Source organism: Thunnus albacares, chromosome 5 (genome assembly GCF_914725855.1).
Source record: "Thunnus albacares chromosome 5, fThuAlb1.1, whole genome shotgun sequence".
NCBI lineage: Eukaryota > Metazoa > Chordata > Actinopteri > Scombriformes > Scombridae > Thunnus > Thunnus albacares.
Window position 1 is genome coordinate 28,705,830 of NC_058110.1, and position 19,595 is coordinate 28,725,424.

The 19,595-nt window shown below is 38.2% G+C and overlaps 1 long non-coding RNA gene across 1 annotated transcript; it reads right to left on the minus strand.

Annotated features, from left to right (window-relative positions):
• Nucleotides 1-1,474: 1,474 nt before the first annotated feature.
• Nucleotides 1,475-11,638, minus strand: LOC122982553. Its single transcript, XR_006403493.1, has 3 exons — nt 11,383-11,638; nt 10,003-10,124; nt 1,475-2,184 (listed from the first exon to the last, which is right to left on the minus strand). It is a non-coding gene; the product is annotated as an uncharacterized LOC122982553 (long non-coding RNA).
• Between the last annotated feature and the right edge of the window lie 7,957 nt (nt 11,639-19,595).

Sequence of the window (19,595 nt, forward strand, 5' to 3'; positions counted from 1 at the left end):
TCAATAACTGATACCAGCTGTGGAAAGGACAAATCAATATCTCGTCAATTTCAGCAGGGTTCAGACAGTAATATAATGGGCAGAGGTGTGTAAGATAGAGACGGAAAGTACAGCTGCAGACATCCACTCTGATCAAATATTAACATGGTGCTTCATAAAAGATTGAAAAGAGTATGATATAGTCAGGAAGGCTGCCAAAAAAAGAGGAGTAGTTTCGTATCGGCATGTATTATTCAAAAGTAAACACGCACTGTTAGACAATTATTACCAATTGAAAGGTTACAACAGTATTAATGACTGATTAACAAATAAAAGAGCTGCTACTGTTCTTCATCTGTCTCTGAGAGCCAAAAACACTGCTCTCACATCCCCCAACAAAGTGACAACCTGCAACCTGTTTCACAGCACCTCAGCATCAGTGAAACCAAGCCAGAGAAATCAATCGTTAAAAGCGAACAAAGAAGAAAAAAAAAAAAAAAAAAAAAAGACGCTCAAAGCATCAGATTTGAACCACTGATTCAATGTGCTATGACAGCTATGTACTCACCAGTGACAGTGTCTCTCACTTTTCCTCTCTTGATCCCTCACTCTCTCCCTCTCTCTCACTTCTCCCTCCCTCTGTTTCTCTCTTTCTCTCTGTGTCTCTTTCTTTCCCCCCCTCTCACTCTCTCCTCCTGATCCTCTCCCTTGCTTGCTCCTGAACAGACTGAGCCTCCACTGCACTCAGGAACCCTGTTTCTATGGCAGTGTGAGCAAGCAAGCAAGTCAGCAGGATACTATAGTGCAAATGTCTAGGGGCAGATCCCTCACTCAGCCCAGCGAACAGTCAAACAAGCTCAATAGCCTCTCACTTCAATCTTGTGCTAAAACACCCGCAAGCCACTTCAACTTCTGTTGCAGAAAGCATTGTTGAGACTAAACATGCAGTGATTGGGGGGGGAAAGAAAAAGAGAAACCCACTAAGGAAGTATTTATTTGCCTCTTAAAAAAAAAAAAAAACAGGCAATGCAGCAAAACAAAGGAAACATGCATAAGTTTAGTAGCATGAATATTGATGAGGGTATCCTCATAAATATCAAAGCTTTTTCTTTGAATAGATGTCCAGATAACACATTCAAAGAGTTGTTTTATTTCTACATAGAATGAGATTAGGCAAATGCGTCATGAAGGATCAAAAGGGAGTCTTTTTTTTGATGAGCAACACATGCAAGCCTTTGCTTTGTTCTGTGTCAAGAGAGCTTGCGGTAAGCTGCTGTGATGAACACATGTATATCCACACACTGCTACAAGAGGCATACACCATTGATTTAATGAGAATGGGAGAAATTACACCTCAGTCTGCAGTTCTGACCATGGTCATGCGACATATTGCAGCACAATCAGTACAATCTTCAACAGAGAGAGAGAGAGAGAGAGAGAGAGAGAGAGGGAGAGAAGAAGGAGGGGTGGGGGAAGAAAGTGCAACCCCCCCCAGTCTTCCCTCTATCTAGATTAGCATCAGTTCCTCAACAGCCTGTGGTCCGCAGAGGATGCTACTCTGACCAGAAGCTGCAGGAGCACCTTGAAATCAATTGGATGTGCAACACTGACAAAATAAATAGAAATGAATTGCATTTGAAGCGCTGCACGCATGTGTAAAATGCTGCAGTTGGCAAGCATATAAAATTGTTCAGATGGCTGTGTAGCGGCTGGACTTTAAAAGGAAGACGCTTGAGGCGGCGATTAGGTGCACACCAACAAGGTGTTTATTTCACCCATAATGAAGACTTAGTAACAATAACAGTCATAATCCTCCATATAAAATACTGTGGACCACAGGCTGCATGTGGTCCTGAGAGTAGCAGCCCTTGATGGAAACTGGCTGCCTTATGTAGCCTGCAACTGGAAATGACCTCACCCCCTACCACAGTATAGGGAAATCTGCCACTCACATTATAACTACACATAACACAACAAATACATAAAAACACCCTTTAATACACTAATGTCAAATAGTCTGCATGATCTTAATTTACGTTACACGTTACGATAGAATGATAGAAAACCTGAACAGCAGATTAATTTAACACCCCTACACTAATTATCACATGGTTTCTCCTGGAACCTTTAAATTGGTGCTCACATACCCTGGGGACTCTTTTAGCCTGAACATCCTGGAGACGAGACACAACAGAGGTGAGTGACCTGAACACAAACATTACACATTGTATTATGACACAATCAAACAACAGTTAACACAACAGTCAATCTTTTCTCATTTTAGCAAAATTTATACCACAATGAGCACATTATGTTGAGGTAACCAAACTATATATTTATATGTATGTATTTATTTATATGTTTGTCTTTACAGGGTGGGCCTTCAATCAATTCCAGCTGAGAGGCAGCTACAGTATCGACAGAACACATATCGTTAATACACGCAACAATTTCAATAAAAAAACATCCAGCCCTTCAAGTTTGTGCCTTATTCTTTTACCAGTACAATATACAATTTGTGCTACAAAATACTACCAGTGAGCAGGACCCTCATTAGAGTCCTAGAGTGTGTGTTCTGGATAAGATGAACAGCACAGATCTATCAGGGGAGAGCATTTCTTTGCTAACTGTTACAGTGGCTAATGCATTATGCATTACTACGAAATACTCCAGTGGAATGTTTTTATAACTATGTTGACTTGTCCTCGATTCATATTTTATCGTGTAAGTTATCAGAACACCTCCAAGGTCTCATGCATCATTTCAGGCGAATCTGCAGTGTCCACACTGATATTTATGATCCGTGTGCTATGGAACGAGTGAATAACTGGTGTTAATGAAATTACTCATCGGTGTCTCAGATCAACTCCAGTAGTATTTGCATTAGTAAACAGTTTTGTCTGGCTATGTCTGTCTGATACCAACATCGAGATAGGAATTTAAACGTCCTCCAATTAAGCATTTAGCACACAAAGAAAAAGAATTGATGCAGCAGAAGCTCCACACATTCTTCTTCTTTGTCAAAAAAATGCCAACATTTCCCACAATGCAACAGCCATCAACAGTTCAGGTGTGTTATGCTAGCAAGCAGTTACTGTAACCATGAGCTGCGAGCTTCAACCAGAGATGAGGAGCGGGCTACAGGGGATCGAGTATCCTCATTTTCTAACCCCAGATATTTTTTCAAGCTTGTAGTCTTCATCCCCAACCGACACTGACTCAAGTGACATCACTTGAGGGAATTTCTCAGATTTCACAGAGCTCCTTCTGTAGCCATAAATGGCTTATACAACTTTTTTTTCTTCATGGTACTCTGAGACTTGTAAACAGACTTTGATGTATAAAATCTGTTCCTCTTTAATCACCAACCGCTTCGACACACAAGCACAGCCTGCTAAGAAGCTTACTGAGATTTTGACTTCCATCTCTGTCCTTTAATTTCTTTAACAATTAAAATCAAATCAAGCATCTGTAGCATCTGTAAGCCGAACAACGCCCCCCAAAAAAATCTAATATCAAAGAAACAGATGCACCCATAATCCAGTGATTCTGTAGTCAAATCACATCATGCAGTTTCTTGTGATGTAGTCAGTGCAAACAGCATACACAACAATATCCTTTAAACATTGACTATGCATGACAGACTGGTCTATAAGAAGGGAGCTGCATGACAATCGGCTGACAGTGGCTGGAGAGGCATTTGATGGGGCATTGATGGGTGTAAGCAGAGGAATAATGATGCCTCAGCTAAAGGTAGACTGCTGATGAGCGTTAGCCAAACAAATGCCAGTATGTAGCTGGGTACAATATGTATGAGCTCAGACTGTCGGAAGGAAAGGAACTGCTGTCCCACATGATTTATCGTCTGTTGAGGGATCATGACATTGGACATGACATCTCAGATGGGATGTCAGATTAGTGGCCTAATTTTGATGAAACTTGGACAGATGCTGAATTTTGACTGTGTGTCTTGATATAATAATACATTTTTATGTCTTCTTGGGAGCACAGTAATTAAAGTAAAGGCCAAATTTGACTTTGACCATCCAAATCTGTTAAGCCCCTTTGATACAGAGCACTTGCTACACATATCTAAACATATCTTTGCAAATCATATTAATCTAATTACAGAGCTGTAATTAAAGGTCTCCTTCTTAAAGCAGTATAATCCATTTTTTTGGTCACTAGGGGGGTAGTGGAACAGCTTCTAAACACAACATTGACATATTGTCAGTTGCATATTTGTACTGCTTTTTTTTTTCCAGATACGAGTAGTGTAAGGGATTAAAAATTGAAATTTAGTAATTACATTACGGTTACTAATCCCACTAATGCTCCGTTACTTGTTTGCTGTCTCGATGGTAATTTGATGGATGTTTGATGTCAATTTGGTCCGGTATATGCTTGAGTGGTGCGGGGGCTAGAGGTGAGCGAATGCAGTTTGCTGCTGCCAAAAGAGGAGAAATGTGACTCCAAGTAATTCCAAAGTTGTTTTATTTACATGTTGTGTCTTAGCTGGCTAATGTTAGCCACTGGTAAGGCTACATTCAGGAATAAGCTGAGGAACTTCAGAGTCGGAGGCTGTGAGAACAATGCAGCTTCAGTGAGAGGACGGGACTTCATGTAATCACCATGGCGAACATTAAGCTAGCTGCTGATGGTCAGTAAACGCCTCCAAACTGTAGGCTGGCTGCTTGTTAAAGCACAATATCTCGTTTTCTTTTTCTACACGTGTTAAACACAGATGAGATTAACTGATTAGTCAATTGATAGAAAATTAATCTGTAAACATTTTGATCATCGAATAATCATTTTAGTCATTTTTTAAGCAAAAATGCCCCAAATTTCCTGGTTGCAGCTTCACACGTGAGGATTTGAAGCTTTTCTGTGTCATACATGATAGAAAAACAAAATATCTTTGGATTTTGGACTTTTGATCAGACAAAAAAGACATTTTAAGATTTTAAAGGGCATTTTTCCACTATTTTCTGATATTTTATAGACACAATGAATCCAGAGAATAAAGAGCAGATTAATCGATAATGAAAATAATTTTCAGTTTCAGCTCTGATTCAAAATTGTTTAAGGCAGCTGATGGCTGAGTGACAAATGTAAAGTAACGAGTAACTAATTACTTTTGCTGTTGGGTAATTATTAAAGTAATGTGATTTTTAAATGAGTAATATATAGCAGTAACAGTAACGTATAAATAATTACAATTTCCAAGTAATTGAAGACAACACTGTTAACCACTGTAAGAAGTTGCAAATGTGTCAATCTAATTACTCGTCCTGTAGACATAATTCCAATATTCATTCTCCTTTGAGCTCTGCTTTGGTCTTCACCAAGTCCTTATGGGAAATATTTGCCTCTTTAGCAGCTAAATGCTTCACTGTGTTCACCAGCTAGTGGCTAACTTTGTCTGTGGTGTTTGGTGGTGGCCAGGTAATGTACAGTGGGTTTATCAAAGCTTGTTTGCTGAAAATAGCTTCATGCTTCTGTTTCCAGCAGAAGCAGGAAGCAGTGAGAGTGAACCAAAACAGTAATGTTGCGGGCGGTAAAACCAAAACAATGAGCTGAAAGACATTAAAATGCTCTCTGTAGAGTTGAGAAGAACTGCAGTGATTAACATTCATATAATATCAGACTACTGGAGACTTTTTACCACTGATAAGGTTTACCAGTGACACAAATGTATTTTGACAGATATGCAGAAAACAAGAAAATAATGGTGACCAACTACACTTGATTTGCTTTTTCTTGCCTGGACTGATATGCCTACTGATATGTTGATATATAACTACTGCACAGACATTAAGTAAAACCCCGTGGGCTGTGCCAGCTGGTCCACAGGCGACAGACACTAATGAGTGGGGCCATAGGGACTAGACTTGTGTCTAGGTGGGGCACAAGGTCCTTGTTTGGCTTGACTCCAAATATTATGAGTATGCAGTGTACTACTTTCCTATGGCTCTAAGAAGTGAATATAACTGGTAGAAGGACAATGTCAGTATCAACTAGGGATAGTTATGAATAATATATGAATCGATCACTAATCAGACATGTACATGTTATATCTTTTTTCTTTTAGTATCGATGGACTGTGAGCAAACGTGGAATTTGAGATGATATTTTTTTCTGGAAACTACATTTAAGAAAGCAGGGGTTGTATTATATTCAAGGAATAGAAAAATACATCAGATATTCTTTCTTCTTGAATCAAAAGAGTGTCTCTTACAGAGAGTGCTGCATTATTGGTTGTTTGTAGCCTTACTGTTGCAAGGCTAGCGAGTTTCTTCAATTCCGTTTATAGTCTTTTAGAGTTCGACAGCCCCAAGAGTCTTTAGTATTAAATCCCTGGTGAGTGAAAGCGAGTTGAAAGCGTCTCTCTCAACGTCGACTGCAGAAACACAGCAGGGCATCAGCTGTCATTCAGCAGTCATGAATTGCTGAAGTTACAGTTGATGGCGAGCTCAAAAGAAAGAAAGGAGACAGTGTGAGGATGTGACTAATATCTACACAAATGTGGGACTTACATTCTGCCTTGTTGGAGGTATTTAATGTTTTACTTTTAAAGTGCTAAAGCCCAGAGACAGCTGGTCTGCCTTGGATGGTAAAACTCAATTCCAAGGAGCATATCAACAGCATCACCAAGGTTGCCTTTTTCCAACTCAGAAACATTTCCAGAAGCAGAGGCTGTATTTCTCAATCTGACTCAGAGAAACTCATGCATGCATTTGTCATGAGCAGGCTGGATTATTGCAATTTTCTGTTTATGGGTCTTCCAAACAAAACAATCCATAGATTTCTTATTCAGAACTCAGCCACACAAATTCTAACCAGAACAAAAAGATCAGACCATATAACCCCAGTCCTCTGAAACCTTGCTTCCTGTTGTTTTCACAATACAATTCAAAATCCTCCTTTTTGTTTACAAAGCGCTGTCTGGTTTGGCTCCACAGTACGTCTCAGACATGCTGTCAGTTTATAACCCCAGCAGATCTCTCCAGTCACAAGGTAGAAATCTCCTCCATGTGCCTAGAGCACTTTCAACGTCTGGTGAGATGTCATTCAGTATTTATGCACCTAAAGAATGAAACAGTTTGCCTGCTGAGCTTTTCTTAAATGAACACACTGTATTTGTACAGTATGTTTGTTTGTATGTGTGTATGTATACATGTTTTATATGTATGTATGCATGGATGTCTGCTGTTTTCTTCTTTTTTATGAGATGGTAAATTTGAATTTAATTGTATTTTACATCTTACAGTCAGGGTCATCTGATATTTGGCCCAATATGGTAGATTTCTTCTCCATGCAATTACTCTGTCCGTCATCAAGTATATTACATGACTACTCGACATGTGAAAAACATGAGAATCAACATCAGTCTATAAAACTTCCTTATTATAAATGCAAAGGGCAGGATCTTCCCCAGCAGACTGCGAGACTGACATGAGGTGATGGAGATCCTCATGCGGCCCAAAGTAATGAGGGTCATGACACGACTCTAGGGCCTGAATCACAGCATATAAGGATTCAGGACTTTTTACACTGTTGGTGAGATCACCATACGGTCATAAGAGCTGCTAGTGTCTTGTATAGCTGCAACAGTCCTCGTGTCACTCGTGTTGAGAGACAAAGCAAGCCACAGGCAGTAAATTGTCCTCCCAATGATAATGATGCCGAAGACGGCCCCAAGGGCAGTCTCAGGAGCGGCAGAAGCACCACCATGGTGAGCAGAAAAAAATTCTCCTTTGTCTCGGCTTGTTTTGCAGAGAAAATGGTCACCATGGTGCCATTTTACATGTTACCATGCTTGTGCTACAAAAGAGAGCCCAGCATGATACATAACTAAAAGCAAAGTCATAACAGGGCAAAAAAGCTGAAAGACAGCAGCAACCACAAACACAATGGAGAGTCTACCAGGCCACCCAGGTGGTTTGCAAGCCTAGGGAAACTGGGAAACCAACGAAAACGCTCAGATATCAGATGTAAGCTAACGTAGGACTGGGAGAGCATGCAGTCGCCTAACAACTAATTTACCTCTGATGGATGGATAAATAACCAAAGCTGTCCCTTCTGCAAGAGTAACCTGAGCATCTGTACCTGACTGGCTTAAGTGGATTAACACTGATTAGGGGGCACTCAGGATAGATATCTACCCAAGGGGGCAAAACAGAGAAATAGCAATGCCACACAGCACAACGTACACCATAATAGTCTTAAATGCAGCAAAGAGGAAACATTTTGCTGAGGTGTGCTGTCACCACAATACCACAATAATCCAGAGTGTTAAAGATAATGAGGGACTATCTGCAAGAAGATTACAGATGAAAAAAAAGAAAAGATGAAGAGATTTCCTGATGACAGAGTATATGTGGAGGCATTAAGTGGAAAATCAAAGACTTTGCAGCTTGAATCTATTGACCTGTGAATGCGTAGCTCGATCTTATCCAGTATTGAACACTGCCTCAAGCGATCAGGAAGAAAGAAGAAAATGCAGCATTTGACTATCAATGACTTGGGTTTTTTTCACTATTGCTCTAATAGAGCTGTGATGTTGGAGGAGTTATTTTGGGAATCACTGGTCCCAGAAATAAAAATCCCATTCATATTTTTCTGTAGACAATGCTACGTGACTCACAGTTTGAGCACTTCTACAGCTTTGATTGGCATGAAACTCTCCCGATTAAATCATCAGTCCAAAAGAGGAACAACTGCATTAGAAAATATCTGGTTCTTTGATAAAATGTTGAAGTATAAGAGTTGTATAAGACTGTGTACATAAAGATTTCAGGTTTGAAGTTAACTATGGCTCCCAAAGTGCATTTTGGCAAGAAACAGCCAATCACTGAGCTTAAAATTCCATGACAGCGGGCTGAAGCTCAGGATTAAGGTATTGAGAAAACTGATTTTACAAGCGTCCGTCAGTTCAGTTTTAATTCCTGGGTCACTTTTGAGTAAATACAGCAACTATGGCAAAGTGTTTTGATTCTCCATAGCAACTGCAGCTGAGGCTCATAGGTATTGTAATATTCTTAATCGTCTGCCATACGAAAATCACAGACAAAATGTGATTTCTCAGAAACAAAGTTGAAATAATTAAAAACTGATTGTCATAATATAAACCTAAATGATCATTACATAATCTGAGAGAGTTCTGTGTTTCTGTGTTAAGTAATATTTAAGATATTGTTTAAAGAAACATTTTAAATGGGAATACACAACGGGGAAAAGCACTCTTGAAACTCCCACTCTACAACTCTAATGCAACAATGAACGAGGCTCATGGGTACTGTAGGATTTATTAGCCATCCGCCGTATCAAAATGAGGCACAAAACATAATTTCTCAGAAACAAAGTTGAAATCGTGGTCATAGCATAAACCTTCAGGGTTGTTACATTATCTGGGAGAGTCCTGTGTTTCTATGTTAAGTAATGTTGAGGATGACATTTAAAAAAAATTGAAATGGTAATGTAGAATGGGGGAAAAACACCAAAACTGCAGCTTACTGACCCATCTTTGATTTCTCAGGATGTTTCCAGTTTTTCCCTTGTCACTCTTTCTGGGTCAGTATTCGCCTCTAAACCCACAACCTGCATGCTTCACCCGTTCACTGAAGTTCTAGGATACAAAGTTTTTTATATTTCTACAGTCTGTCTTATTTTTCAGTTCAGTTTCAAATGGAGCCACAAAGGTTTCAAATCCTTTATTCTACTGAAACCATCCTCAAAAATTGGTCAGCAATCTCGCTATTTATTGACATTTTCATTTAAAAAGTAGCAGAGGATTGTGTGTCTACCTGCTACCCTCTAGTGTATGTGGACAATTTCAGATTGCCCACAAAGGATCTTTGATTGTTATTTTATTTTTTATTTTAAGCCTTCAAGTAAATTTGAATTTCTGGTGCAGGCAATACAAGAGCAATGCTTTTTCCAGGAATAGAGAAACCATTAGACAACTGTTTTCTGCTCTCAAGATGGTTCAATTTCAGATTTTTACTCATAGCAATTCCTTACCTCTTGCACAAGGACATACAGTAGTCTAAATATTCTCTCGGGGGAAGCTCTTCTGGCTCATCCACTCCTTATTGTTGTTCTCTTCATCATGAAAATGTCAGAGTGCCATAGCACAGTGTGCTCTGCTTTCAAAGGGAAGGGAAAAAGAAATGATTTGATAGGTCCTACCTCACCTACTTAAAATGTATTCCTAATTCCTCTATAACCCTTTCTTTTACAGTCCCCTACTTACTAAGTTTTTACCTGGTAAATATATGGTAAATTAAAGTACATTATTGGGTAATTACCACTGGTAATAAGCAGGTAAATACAAAGAAACTACAACTGAAATACTAAGAAAAACCTCCTCTAATACCCATCATTACAATTGTAATTATCTCAAGTTTATGTTGGAAACAGCTTAAGTTTAATTATGTTCTATCTAGAAATTAAAATTGTACTTTCCAATAAATTACTTATATAGTTATTGTTCATGACTACACCCATTTATAAAGGGTTTATTAGATTTACCGTATACTTACCTGGTAACAACCTCAGCAGGAACAGTTTTCCTGTAGTGTCATGGTACATCTCAAATACTGGGTACTTTCGTGCAGATGTTATTACACTTAATATATATATATGCATATGTATATATATATATATATGTGTGTGTGTGTGTGTGTATATATATATATATATCTATATATATATATATAACTTTTCCATACTTTTATGAAAAGATTGAGTGGCCAATGAAACAGTGGGGTTTTTTCTTATAATTTTATAATATTCCACCAAAAATTAACTTTATCTGGTACCGGTAAAGCAAGGCATTGCTCATATGAATGAAATACATATCTTCTTCTGATGAAATTTGCAGCAGACTAGACGCAGCAAAGGCATATTGCTTCTCTCCACAGTTGTCTCTTTGAACCCAGTTCCTGTTAAGTGTATAATAGTTATATATTTACATGGTAACAGCAATTTAAGCTTTGTGTTGGTGTAACCCAGCTGTAATATTAGTCAGATTATGTCATTATTTTGTCATTTTCATCCAATACGTAACGCTCTTTAAGTGTTACGATAGCACCACTTTACGACCGCTTTACAGTTTGTTTGTATACAGTTTGTTTGTATATGAACAAACCGGTAGGAGGAAAAGCAGACTCAGATGGTTGTAGAACTCACTAGCCTAGTGAGCATTCATACTTAAGATGTGTGACACTGTCTGTCTTATGGTGATGTGTTGCCTGCCTTATAGTAAAGTTTTAACAACCAAATTAATGTTTATTAGCATGCTAATCGCAAGTTAAGCTAATAGCTAATTAGCCACCATGCTAGGTATACTTTGGCAAGAAGTTTGTACAAGTTACCTCTGTGTCTAGAATGTAAACTCACATGGTTTATGCTCTTTTAAGCCGCCCAGCCTCACCTTCCAAGCATCAAGGAGAACCTACAGTGGCGGCACAACTCGCAAAAAACTTGAAAGGCCCTCTCGAGAGCCAGTGGTTGGTTAATCTGTTCTGGGCTACTGTAGAAACATGGCGGTGCAACATGGCAGCCTCCGTGGAGGAGGACCCGCTCCCAATGTAGATATAAAGAGCTCATTCTAAGTTAACAAAAACACGGTTCTTATTTTCAGGTGATTATACACTAATTATTATTATTATTTATGAATATTATATTCTATTTCTGTTAAGTCTGTTCCACTAGATGCCAGTAAATCTTACACATTAGTCCTTTTAATATACAGTGAGTTATAGTTTGTGTTGTTTATTAAACCTAGAGCACAGTACTGTTTATTATTGAGCTAAAGAAAAAGGGGCTCAGATGGTTGTAGCTGTGGCAGAGTCAGCCTGTGAGAGCTAGTTGCTCACTCACTAACCTCAAATCACCTGCTTATGTGATATTCTTCTGTTAGTCGTCAGGGGCACTTCGGATGAAGAGGGACTGATTGTTCCCTGTGGCTACTGAAGAGGAACTGACGGCTGCTGCCTCCTGGAACTCCCGGACAACTTTCATTATTTCGTTTCCCAATTAGGGACAAATAAAGGACACCTTCGGATTACTACTAAAAGAGACACTTGTCTTTTTTTCTTCAGTTGAAGACCTTTTGGGTCCCACTAGTCCATGGATTCAGAAATGACTCCTCAAGTTTCAGGGCAGCACAATTCATTCCATGTTGAACCTGTAATTGTTAATGTTTTAAATCAATTAGTTGAAGGTACTGATTTGTTACCAAACCAAGGTTCAATTTATTTTGCATATTCTTATCCATTTAATTTTAATGGAAGTGTAAGTTTTCTTTAATTTCATGTCTATAAATTATGTAAGGAAGTAGGATAAAGGTACTCTGTGATTATCCGAAGTATAATAAGGATAGCTATGTTCCAGTCCAGCAATTCATACAAATAACTGGATATCGGGAGTAAACTGTTACCAGACCCTAAATAGATTTATTTTATGACCCTTACATCACAAACACACTTTTTTAGTACAATGTAAATACCATGTAATTAAGTGTTACTTTCTTCGACAGTTCTCCTGTTTCAGTGTACTTATTCAATAAAATGTCATGTTTTAGTTAGTAACACTATGGATTATATGGTACATGTTTGTCTATATTGCATGGGAAAGGAAACCTTCCATTTTAATGAAAGGATGTGGTAAGGACTGTAATACCATGGGATTAAAAACTGGTTTCTTTTACAGTACGCTTTCAGTTTACTTACTCTATAAATTGTAATGTCTTACATAGTAACATTGCGGAACAAACATGGCACAAGTCTGTATTGATTGCATGGAAAAGGGAATAATCTATTACAAATTATATGGTAACAGCCTGGTAATACCATGGAAACAAACAAGGCTTCCTTTTACAGTACACATTCAGCTTACTTACTGAGTAAATTATCATGTTTTACTTAGGTCGTATTCAAATCAGGTGGTGCGGCAAAAACGCCAGTCCTCCCATTCATTTGAATGGGGGTAGTGTGTTTAGGCTGCAGGGGTTTTGGCTGCAGTGGCGCCGCACCGGCGGTGGCCAATCACAGCCAGCGATCAGACTGATCAGAGCTGTACAACCCTGCCATGAGGGAGTACAAAGACGTTACTAGGAGGAGGGGAGGACATTTCTCTTCGTTTGATAACGTTAAAAGTAAAGTCAGACTTTGCTCTCGGCTTCCCGATTCATTTAAAAAAAAAAAACGAGGACAGAAAAAGAGAGAGAGAGCTGAGAGCAGCTGTGGTCAAGCGAGCTACAGAGAGTGAATAAAGAGAGGGAGCGGTGGTCAATAAAACGTTTTCTGATTGTTTCACGGCGGTTACGTACTAGAACACACATACACCCACACTCCCACACACACCTACACTCAACCCTGCAGCAGTGCACCTCAACGCCTGATTTGGTCTGAATACGACCTTAATAGTGTTGTGGAACATATATGGTTCAAGTTCCTGTTAACTGCACTGACAATGGAATATTCTATTACAAATTATATGGTAAGAGCCTGGTAATACCATGTAAACAAACAAGGCTTCCTTTCACAGTACACTTTCAGCTTACTTATTGAGTAAATTATAATGTTTTTCACCGGGGTGGCTGTACACTCTCTCTCTCTCTCTCTCTATCCCCCTCCCTCCCCATTTATTTTGACGTCTGTCTCGTCTCACAGTCTGTAAATTCTGGATTATGATGATTACAGGTGCTGGTGATAGGAACATGTCACTTGTTTAATCCAGATAAGAGACAAATACTGTACAATGTCTGCACTTGTTAGTCTGATGCCTATCACTAACACATAGAAGTGCTGCTTGTGCTGTTGTTGACATTGCACTGTTCTCTCATCTATGTTTCTGATATCTCTTATTGCACATCAACAAGGCATTGTTTTCTTACTGCGTCATAGGCCTTGATATCATCCCAAAACCATAACATACACTGGCATTAATCATAATTATTTTTGCAGCTCTTATTCTGAACATTAATGTGCAGCACACTTGTCTTGCAAGCTCTTGTACTGATTCATATAAATAGGCCAACATATTTTTGATGAGTAATGTCATTGCTGCCTGTCAGATTAAATCATTTGTCAGTGTGCCATATAGGGGAAATATCTCTAATGACAGTATAATGATCATGACATTTGAGACAATCTGCATAATTGATTACCGTGAATTGGTGTGCCTTGTGATTCTGGTTTGACTTCTGGGCCTCAAAACACCTTGCAGTTTGTTCTGCAGAACAAAGTCCATGACTCTAACGGCCTTAAATATGGTCAGAAACTGTTTATTTATTCTTTATCCAAAAACATCCAGGCTAATTGTCTTATTATATCAGTATATGCTATAATATAAGGTGTAATATATAATTCAGATTAGTCATTTGGAGTTAATTTAGAGGAAGATAGAAACCAGAGTTTGCATAATGCATTTTTGTTTGGTGGTTTGCTGAGAGCATTTGACTACTTAATAGCCTTAACTTTTGTAAATGAGCTCAGAGAAAGGTCCTATTTATTTGTCATTGTTAATGTTATCCTGCTTGACTATAAAGGTTCTGCAAAATAGGAGACTGACCATCAACAGTTATGTGTATGCATGTAGCCTATTAATTTATGTTTTAGCGTATTATTAGTTGAATATTAATGCATATGAAAAATTCCTCACGCACATTAACAACAAATTGTGGCCACCTCTAGACATCCCTTTGCCACCCCTGGGCCACCCAGTTAAAAATTCCCAGAACTGCCTCAGCCCTTAATCCTTGTTTGCAAGCCAGACAGACAGTCCTGGTAGGCAGATCCTTATTGGAATAGAATAAAGTGTTCAAACAAACCTAGATTTGACACAAATATGATATCCGTTGCAAAACTAGCCAGATTTTGACAAAACAACGTTTTTATTGTTAGGTCGAGTGTATTTACATTTCTTTAACTCTCTCAAATTTAAATCCCAACTGTATTTGTACATGAAATATCTTGAGTGTACATTTAATTATTTAACAACAGTTGACATGGTTCCTTGCAGCCGGTGGATGCGGAGAAAGCAATGGCCTGAATACCTTTTTAAAAAAAATGCTCTAGCACATCCAACAGGGTCAGTCCTCACCGGGGATACACTCAGCACAATTCATCTTTCTAATGAAGCATACATCAAGAGCCTCCTGTCCTCTTAGGCCTAAACAACATATTGGATCTGCTTATGGCCAGTGGCCCAGCGAGAAAATGTAAGTGGAGTTCAAAGGAAACTCAGCTCAGGATGGAGGACAGCGCTCTCCAAGGAGTTATGCTTCGAGAATAAAAATCTAAATCAAAATCCACTCAGGTATTCACCAGAGGAGATTTAATATAGCCCCCAGAAATTCTTCTATGCATGAGCATGGCTGACCTAGAACTGCGTGTTGACTTGGAAAAGATGGGAAGAAGGTTAAAGGAGAAACTTAAGTAAGGCTGGACTCAAGAGGTGAAGGGCAGAGTAGAGATCATGGGGGGAAAGACATAAGAGTTTTTTCAGGAAAACTGAGGATGTCTTCTGCTGCGTCAATGACGGACTCCTCCTCCATAAAAAGCCATTTTCTCTAAAACTTACTCTATAAATAAACAGAAAATAAAGCATAAATCCAACCTCTGTCTTATTTGTCCAAGTATGTAAGCAAAACAACCAGTCAGGCTTATGTTAGAATTAAGGAGTCTGATTTTACTTTTTTGCTATGATACTTGATATTCTATATATCATATTTAATGTAGTATAATATTAAAGTGAATAACTATATCTACACTGCAATAAAAGAACAATGCTTCTTCTTTATGTCCTCTAAGGAAGAGGCATTGTGGTTAGATGGCTGCTTTTGCCTGGAACATGTAGCATTAGCCTCAGTCCTATACCATTTTATTATGTATATACCCATCATGTGCAAATTTAAGACTCTGTTGCAGGGTTCTCATTTAAAAATGAGTCAGCTACAACAGCCAACAGATAGAGCTAACATTAGATACACTTAATAGAACACTTAATTAGCCAGCTAGCTGCAGTTGATAAAATCAGCTAGCAATTTCAGCCAGCACAATTGACAATCACCGGTTAGAAATGAGAAGCTGTTTGTGTCTACTTCTGTCTGAAATAAAGGACCCATTGTTTCAAAAAAATTGAGAACAGAAAACTTCCCAGGCAACTGTAACTAAGGTGGAGGGGGCTTAACAAGAGGTCAGCAAAGTTTAAAACCCATGGATAGAGGGTGATTAGTATTTTTTCAGTGCTAAATCCTGATAAAAGTAAAGCACAGAAGCTCTTTGCTGAGCCACAGAGGGATATATCAGCTCCTGATCAAGTCTGCCAGAGGCCGGATATTACAGGACTTCTCTGTCTAGTGGTTTGAGCAGTCCAGGGAGAGTGTTTCCATTTCCTCTCTCAGACTGACCTGCTCTACTCTAAATGCAAGGCAGCTCTCAAACACTGACACGTTCTTTCTTCAGTCTTGGTCAAATGTCATAGCAGCTGTGTCTATAGGAACACCTACCTTCCTATCGAGTGTATTACCCAATACTGTATAGGATGTTGGAGACAAGACTCATTTCCATGTAGGACCTGGTTGGTATGCAGAGCCCATTCACCAAGACGGGTATATTTAGAATGCAGTGGGCCTACAGTGAATATACGTGAAGAGTATCCTTGAAGGGGGAACTCAGTCATTGTCACCTTTATCATGAAGTTTGGAAATAAAAAAAATGAAGAATAAAAAAAAAACAGTTTAAAGTTTAAAATTGCACGGGGGACAGTGAATGTGACACATGTTGGTGGCTCCAAAGCAGTAAAAGTTACGTTTTTAAAGCTGTATTAATCAAAATTGTTATATTAACAATGGGTCAAATAAATACATATAATATTAAAGTGGTCACTTGTAACCCACAGAGAATTACAGACAGTTCCAGACTGAAGTATTTTAGTGTTTTTGAAGTCTGCAACTTTAATGTTTTGATTGACTCTCACTTCTTTAACCAAACCCCATTTCCAGCAACAGCAGCAGGCAGCTGTTTTCAGCATAAAAACTCTGGTAAAACCTCACTGTACGATATCTGCCCAGCACTGAGTGACACAATAACTACTACCCAGAGAACATAGTCAAGCACTTAGCAGCTTAAAAGCCGCACATTTCCCTCAGGAGTTGGTAGAAAGCAAAATAAAAAGAACTAAAAGGAGAGTGAACATTTGACATACATTCATCACGATGACAGAAACATGACTGCAAGTGAATGTTAATGTTACTCTGTGGTTGCTGGATGTGTGTAACATGTTCACTAAAACAAAAATCTATTCTGGTTTTAAAAAGTGTAACTAGCTGTAGCTAAATAAGTCAGTAAACTGCTCATGTTGAACATATTTTTACCAATTAGAACATATTTAAGAACATATAAAGTAAAAATATTTGTCACAGGTACCAATTATATGTAACTTACCCACATTGATAGTTTCATATCAACTATGTCGACCATATGCATGCATTAATATTGAAATACACTGAGGCAAAAAGCAAATCTACTTAAATATTTAATAAATAAACATTTCCCATAAAACATTAGTGTAACACATTAAATATACATATATGAAAATGTTTTTCTTGTATTATGAAAATGTAATGTCACTTTCAACTTTATACTTATACAGTCTCTTGTGACGTCTTTGACCAATAATAAACACAAAATACACAAAAAATGAAAACTACAAACATATTTTGAACATGCATTTGCAAAAAACAGATAAAAGCCATTTTTAAAATTAATAAACAAACACCTGTTTGATTGATACTCCCTGGAGTGCACACACAAAATACAAAATTTAAATTAAATTAAGTTTATTCAATTTTACAAATGACTTTTATCTGTTTTTTGATGATCTCTTCAAATATAAAGAGAATATGTATAACATATTAGCCAAACACACCACAAATCTGTTACACTTGTGCTCACAAGTTTTATTTCAACATTATTTCCTTCAACATGGCTGCGGTTTCATCAACCTTGACAGACAAGTTAGAGGAGAAGCTCATCATATTAAAAAGCACACAGTAAGCACTTCTGACCAGATACTCAGCAACAAACCCTCAGGTATGTGCACCATGTCTGCTGTAATGAAGTGATTCTTGTATGCTAATGCAGCGATATGATATGGATCCAACGTTGTAACAGGCAGCTTATGCCTGAGGCTCAAAACCTTGGCGATTCCCTCTGGCAGTAGTCTAACATTTTGAAGCACATTTCCTGCAGTCTCATGCAGATAAAACATCCTGTGTATACGACAAGAATGTTTCTGTCAGAGTTAAAATTCAACATCTCTATTTATCACTTAGTAACGCTTCTCCTCTTCCTCAAAACCTGGCTGATCGAATGCATTAGAGACTTCGTTTGATCAGTAACGGTGACAGGTGATTAGTTACCACACTGATGGCGCGGACCGCTGCTATACTGTCGTGTCATACGCATGCACTGCATTCCCAGCATACCCAACTCTCTGTTCTTAATTACACGCCTGACTGGGGATTAGCTCGTCAAAGAGGAGGCTATGATCTACCAGCCAGGGGATGAATCACCATCTGTAAAACTTATTTACATAGTGAGATTTCCATAAGTGACCCCCAAGTCATTACTGATCGCATGTAAATTAGGCTGACTCATTTCTGTCCCTCTCCCAACATGTTTCACCTGTTGTAATGTTAATGACACGCGGGTAACAATTCACAGTCGACATTATAACACTGATATGCTAACAGTTACGCCTAATAGCCATGTAAGTGAAAATGATTCAAATTATTATCATAATCTCCAGCTATCCATATGCAAAACAGCTACTTTCTAGATGCCAAAACAATTAAAGTCAACAGTAAAATGCTGATTTTCACACTCTATTTTACAGGTTCATTATTTCCTAATAAAGTCTTGATCATTTCCAAAAGTTTGCTGGAAATGAATGCGTTAATTGCTACTGACTATAGGGAAAATAGTGGAAGTTCTGGGACAGTGAGTTTAATTGAGTTTAACAGTTGTTGATTCTCTAGGTATATCCCTGGAATAACTTCTCCATCAACTAACTTTATTCATTAATGATTAGACATTTTATTCTTCATATATGTTGAATTGTATGCTTGCCTCTAGGCATAGTGTAATTTTTTTCATCTTCAACTGTTCGTCTGTGCCCTGAATAGCAAACAGTGGGTTACGCTCGTTTTTAATGCTTGTAATTAATTGGAATTAATGTGTGCCTATTAAACACTGTCTCTGTTTTTCTCTATAATTACTACCATATGTCAGAGTACTCTCCAGGAAATTTTCCAGGACATTATTTGGAATTAAGAGACCTGTAAAATAAAGCGATAACTGCTGATTAATGCTGCTAAGTTGATTTCTTTTTAAGGATTTATTGTAGTTTTCATCTGACAATATATTTAATACCTTTCATGGTAGACGTGGAGCATGAAAGCAAAGCGAATCTGTTCAGATTTATTTAGATGTTTCTGAAAAGTTCCACCTCTACTATTTGCATTTTTCCCAAAAATTGTTTCTGGGCAAAAACTTAAACCTCTGCCTGAGAATTAATGAATTTTAAGTAATTTAGTCTTAGAA